This window comes from Leptonychotes weddellii, chromosome 2 (genome assembly GCF_054177405.1).
Source record: "Leptonychotes weddellii isolate Sample4059 chromosome 2, ASM5417740v2, whole genome shotgun sequence".
NCBI lineage: Eukaryota > Metazoa > Chordata > Mammalia > Carnivora > Phocidae > Leptonychotes > Leptonychotes weddellii.
In genome coordinates, this window is record NC_138370.1 from 77,867,992 (window position 1) to 77,873,851 (window position 5,860).

The following is a 5,860-nucleotide window of genomic DNA, read 5'->3' on the forward strand; positions in this document are numbered from 1 at the left end:
TTGGGATCAAGCCCCACATTGAGTCCTGCATTGGGCTCCGTGCTCCCCGGGGAGTCTGCTTGAGGATTTCTCTCCCTCTCCCTCTGCCTTCCCCCAGCTTGTGTGCTCTCTCTCTCTCTCACACACACACACACAAATAAATAAATCTTTTAAAAAAGTACTATTTATGTATCTGTATTCTTTCCTTGACTGTTTCTGTTCATCTCTTCATAACTGGAAATCATAACTAGCACCATCTACTCTCTACTTTTTTTCTTTTTCCATTGTAAATTCACTGGTTCATTTTTCATCATAAGTTACTTTGTACTAAAATTATAAATCATGTTATAGAAGGTCATCACCTATATTTAGTTAGGCACCTAATATATGTTTCAAAGGTACATTTTAATATAATTTATTATAAATAGTTTGCTTCTCGGGGCACCTGGGTTGCTCAGTTGTTTAAGTGCCTATATATACGACTCAGGTCATGATCTCAGGGTCCTGGGATAGAGCCCCACATCGGGCTCCCTGCTCCGCGGGGAGCTTCCTTCTCCCTCTCCTCCCCACTCCTGCTCTCTCAGTCTCTCTCTCTGTCTTTCAAATAAATAAATAAAATCTTTAAAAAAATAAATAGATTGCTTCTCATGGTGAGTGGACTTAATATTCATTAAGTTTTGAAAGTATATTTATGTGAGTAATTTGTTTATTAGCAGGACCTGAAAAGATTAGTTAAAACCCAGCTAATGATGTTTTTCCAAAAGTTTTATTTTTATGTTCAAACAGTAAAATGGTATATGGGCTACATCTTGTTTGTGAGCAAGCTAACGGAGATACCACATTGTTTGAGACCATGGTAAAAATGGTGTAGGTATAGCACCTAGAATTTACCAGATGAAAGTTTATATAAAGATCAATATATATGCGCCCTCCCTCTCCCTCCCTCCCTGTGAGCCACCGTTCACTTACCGCCTCCCTTCCTTCTTTCTCCCTTCGCCACACGAGCACCAGCCGCGCTCTGAGCTACCCCCGGGGTCCCTCCCCCGCCGCCAGAGGAGCAGCTGCCGCCGCCGCCAACAACAAATTAGGAGGAAAGAAGGAAGGAAAAGAGGAAGGAAAGGGAGCTGGGGCGACTACCAAGAGGGAGCCGGTGAATGGGCTTGTGGTGACCCCATCCCCCTACCCCACCCTCCCTTCCCACCTGACCCCCAACCCCCATCCCCAGTTAGAGCCGCCTCCCGAGAAGCCGGACCGTTGTCTTAGGAGGAGTCCCCACTACCACCTCCGCCATGGAGCTGATCACCATCCTCCAGAAGACCGTGTCTCGGCTGGAACTGGAAGCGGCACAGAAGTTCTTGGAGCGTGCGGCCTTGGAAAACCTGCCCACGTTCCTTGTGGAACTGTCCAGAGTGCTGGCAAATCCAGGAAACAGGTTACCAGAGTCGCAGCTGGTCTACAAATCAAGAACTCTTTGACATCTAAAGATCCAGATATCAAGGCACAATATCAGCAGAGGTGGCTTGCAACTGATGCTAATGCTCGATGGGAAGTCAAGAATTATGTTTTGCAGACTTTGGGCACAGAAACTTACCGGCCTAGTTCTGCCTCACAATGTGTGGCTGGTATTGCTTGTGCAGAGATCCCAGTGAACCAGTGGCCAGAACTCATTCCTCAGCTGGTGGCCAATGTCACAAACCCCAACAGCACAGAGCACATGAAAGAGTCGACATTGGAAGCTATCAGTTACATTTGCCAAGATATAGACCCAGAGCAGCTACAGGATAAATCCAAAGAGATTCTGACTGCCATAATCCAGGGCATGAGGAAAGAAGAGCCCAGTAATAATGTGAAGTCGGCAGCTACAAATGCACTCCTGAACTCATTGGAGTTCACCAAAGCAAACTTTGACAAAGAGTCCGAAAGGCACTTTATTATGCAGGTGGTCTGTGAAGCCACACAGTGTCTGGATACAAGGGTATGAGTGGCTGCCTTACAGAATCTGGTAAAGATAATGTTCTTGTATTATCAGTACATGGAGACATATATGGGTCCCGCTCTTTTTGCTATCACGATTGAAGCAATGAAAAGTGACATTGATGAGGTGGCCCTACAAGGGATAGAATTCTGGTCCAATGTGTGTGATGAGGAAATGGACTTGGCCATTGAGGCTTCTGAGGCAGTAGAACAAGGACGACCCCCTGAGCACACCAGCAAGTTTTATGCCAAGGGAGCACTACAGTACCTGGTTCCAATCCTCACACAGACACTAACTAAACAGGACGAGAATGATGATGATGATGACTGGAAGCCCTGCAAAGTGGCAGACCTGTGCCTCATGCTCCTGGCCACCTGCTGTGAAGATGACATCGTCCCACACGTCCTCCCCTTCATTAAAGAACACATCAAGAACCCTGACTGGTGGCACCAGGATGCGGCAGTAATGGCTTTTGGCTGTATCTTGGAAAGACCAGAGCCCAATCAGCTCAAACCACTAGTTATCCAGGCTATGCCCACCCTAATAGAACTAATGAAAGACCCCAGTGTAGTTTTCCAAGATACAACTGCATGGACTGTGGGCTGAATTTGTGAACTGCTCCCTGAAGCTGCCATCAATGATGTCTACTTGACTCCCCTGCTGCAGTGTCTGATAGAGGGCCTCAGTGCTGAGCCCAGAGTGGCTTCCAATGTGTGCTGGGCTTTCTCCAGTCTGGCTGAAGCTGCTTATGAAGCTGCAGATGTGGCTGATGATCAGGAAGAACCAGCTACCTATTGCTTATCTTCTTCTTTTGAACTCATAGTTCAGAAGCTCCTGGAGACCACAGACAGACCTGATGGACACCAGAACAACCTGAGGAGTTCTGCATATGAATCTCTGATGGAAATTGTGAAAAATAGTGCCAAGGATTGTTACCCCGTGGTTCAGAAAACTACTCTGGTTATCATGGAACAACTGCAGCAGGTGCTCCAGATGGAGTCACATATCCAGAGCACATCCGATAGAATCCAGTTCAATGACCTTCAGTCTTTGCTCTGCGCAACTCTTCAGAACGTTCTCCGAAAAGTGAAACATCAAGATGCTTTGCAGATCTCTGATGTGGTCATGGCCTCCCTGTTAAGGATGTTCCAAAGCACAGCTGGGCCTGGAGGAGTGCAAGAGGATGCCCTAATGGCAGTTAGCACACTGGTGGAAGTGTTGGGTGGTGAATTCCTAAAGTACATGGGGGCCTTTAAACCCTTCCTGGGCATTGGATTGAAAAATTATGCTGAATACCAGGTTTGTTTGGCAGCTGTGGGCTTAGTGGGAGATTTATGCCTTGCTCTGCAGTCCAACATCTTACCTTTCTGTGATGAGGTGATGCAGCTCCTGCTGGAGAACCTGGGGAATGAAAATGTCCACAGGTCTGTGAAGCCACATATTTTGTCAGTGTTTGGTGATGTTGCCCTTGCTATTGGTGGAGAGTTTAAAAAATATCTAGAGGTTGTCTTGAATACTCTTCAGCGGGCCTCCCAAGCCCAGGTGGACAAATAAGACTATGACATTGGGATTATCTGAATGAGCTAAGAGAAGGCTGCTTGGAGGCCTGTACCGGAATTGTCCAGGGATTGAAGGGAGACCAGGAGAATGTGCACCCGGATGTCATGCTGGTACCACCCAGAGTAGAATTTATTCTGTCTTTCATTGACCACATTGCTGGAGATGAGGATCATACAGATGGAGTAGTAGCTTGTGCTGCTGGGCTGATAGGGGACTTGTGTACAGCATTTGGGAAGGATGTACTGAAATTAGTAGAAGCTAGGCCAATGATCCATGAACTGTTAACGGAAGGACGGAAGGACGGAGATCGAAGACTAACAAAGCAAAAACCCTTGCTACATGGGCAACAAAAGAACTGAGGAAACTGAAGAACAAAGCTTGATCTGTTACCATTGGAATGATAACCTGAGACCCCCACTGGAAATCTCCAATCTTTTGAAAAACCCGGAAGTGAGGAGTGTACATGGATGCTGAATGTTCGGGAAAGAGAGGATGAGTGAGTGAGGCTTGAAAACACACCATACTGAACATCCTGCTGCAGCTACTGGCTGCCAACAGCAGTGCTGTTAGTGAGCTAAGTAAGCACTGGCTTCGTAGAAAACCGTAACATCAGCCATCTCGGAAAAGAGAAAAACAATGGATTTACTTGCTTAGAAAAAAAAAAAAAAAAGAAGAAAGTTATCTCTTCCCAGGAGAGGCTAGAACTAGCTTTTCTGTCTTTGGCTGGTGCCAAGTGGAGTGACTGGTTTGGGAGAGGAGGAGGGACTGGGTTCAGCTGTGGTGCTTTGTTGTAAAAGGCAGACTGGCCTTTGCTACTGATTGATAAGAAAGATGGAGCCTGGGTCTCAAGTCCACCTTTGGTGTACCTTTGCCACACGGTACTGTTTGTGTGCCGGCTAAAAGGAGGGTGAGGGATTCTTTAAAGTCAGAGAATGAGTATGTGTGAGTGAGGCTGTATCCACATTCTCAACTTCAAGTCATTGCAGTTTCTTTTTCCCAGAAAAAAAAGGGGTTAGATGTTGCATTTCATAAAACTAACCAAAGTTTTGTCTACTGATGCAGCACAAGAGATGTGTAAAAAAAAAAAAAAAGAAAAGAAAAGAAAAAAAGGAAAGACACTCTTTAGGTTTTGTTTTTTGTCTTGTTTTCTTTTTTTGTTTTGTTTTGTTTTTAATTATCTTCTAGGGAAAACACTGATGAATGGTCAGAGCTCCCGTATCCTGACCTTTTCATCAAGGTGCCTTTCCTAAATAATATGGTTCAACTGTGAATATAGAAGTGGGGGAGGGGGGAGAAAAAGAAAACTCTGGAGTTAGAGGATCTAGAACAAATTCAAATGCAGTTGTTACAAATAAAGGACACAAACTTCAAAAACAAAAGAAAGCCAGAACCCAAACAAACCAAAATTTTAGATGCTCAGAATTGGCAGCACAAAAGAAAAGTTCTCTCCTGACAAGTATCGCGGTAGTCTGAACACACCCAGAAAATTGTGCCAAAGAGTTTAGAAAACAAATACACAATAAAAGTACACACATGCACACACACCTGCACACACAGCAAACTTCAGGTAAATATTTTGGATTGCAAACGAGGATAAATTTAATGTTCAAACAATCTGATAAAATAACCATTTGGAAAAAAAAAAAGATCAATATATATATGTATATACTGATCTTAAACATGGTTAAAGAAACAGGGAATCTTTTTATATTGTTATGTTAATCCCCATACATTACATTATTACTTTTGATGTAGTGTTCCATGATTCATTGTTTGTGCATAACACCCAGTGCTCCATGCAGAACGGCCCCTCTTTAATACCTATCACCAGGCTAACCTATCCTCCCACCCCCCTCCCCTCTAGAACCCTCAGTTTGTTTTTCAGAGTCCATCGTCTCTCATGGTTCGTCTACCCCTCCGATTTCCCCCCCTTCATTCTTCCCCTCCTGCTATCTTCTTCTTCTCTTTTTTTTCTTAACATGTATTGCATTATTTGTTTCAGAGTTACAGATCTGTGATTCAACATTTTTGCACAATTCACAGCGCTCACCATAGCACATACCCTCCCCAGTGTCTATCACCCAGCCACCCCATCCCTCGCACCCCACCCCCCACTCCAACAACCCTCAGTTTGTTTCCTGAGATTAAGAATTCCTCATATCAGTGAGGTCATATGATATATGTCTTTCTCTGATTGACTTATTTCACTCAGCATAACACCCTCCAGTTCCATCCACGTTCTTGCAAATGGCAAGATCTCATTCCTTTTGATGGCTGCATAATATTCCATTGTGTGTGTGTGTGTGTGTGTGTGTGTGTGTATATATATATATATATATACCACTT

The 5,860-nt window shown here is 44.4% G+C and overlaps 1 pseudogene; it reads left to right on the plus strand.

Moving 5' to 3' along the window:
* Positions 1–1,253: 1,253 nt before the first annotated feature.
* LOC102728258 (importin subunit beta-1 pseudogene) lies at positions 1,254–3,945 on the plus strand (annotated as a pseudogene).
* Positions 3,946–5,860: the final 1,915 nt, after the last annotated feature.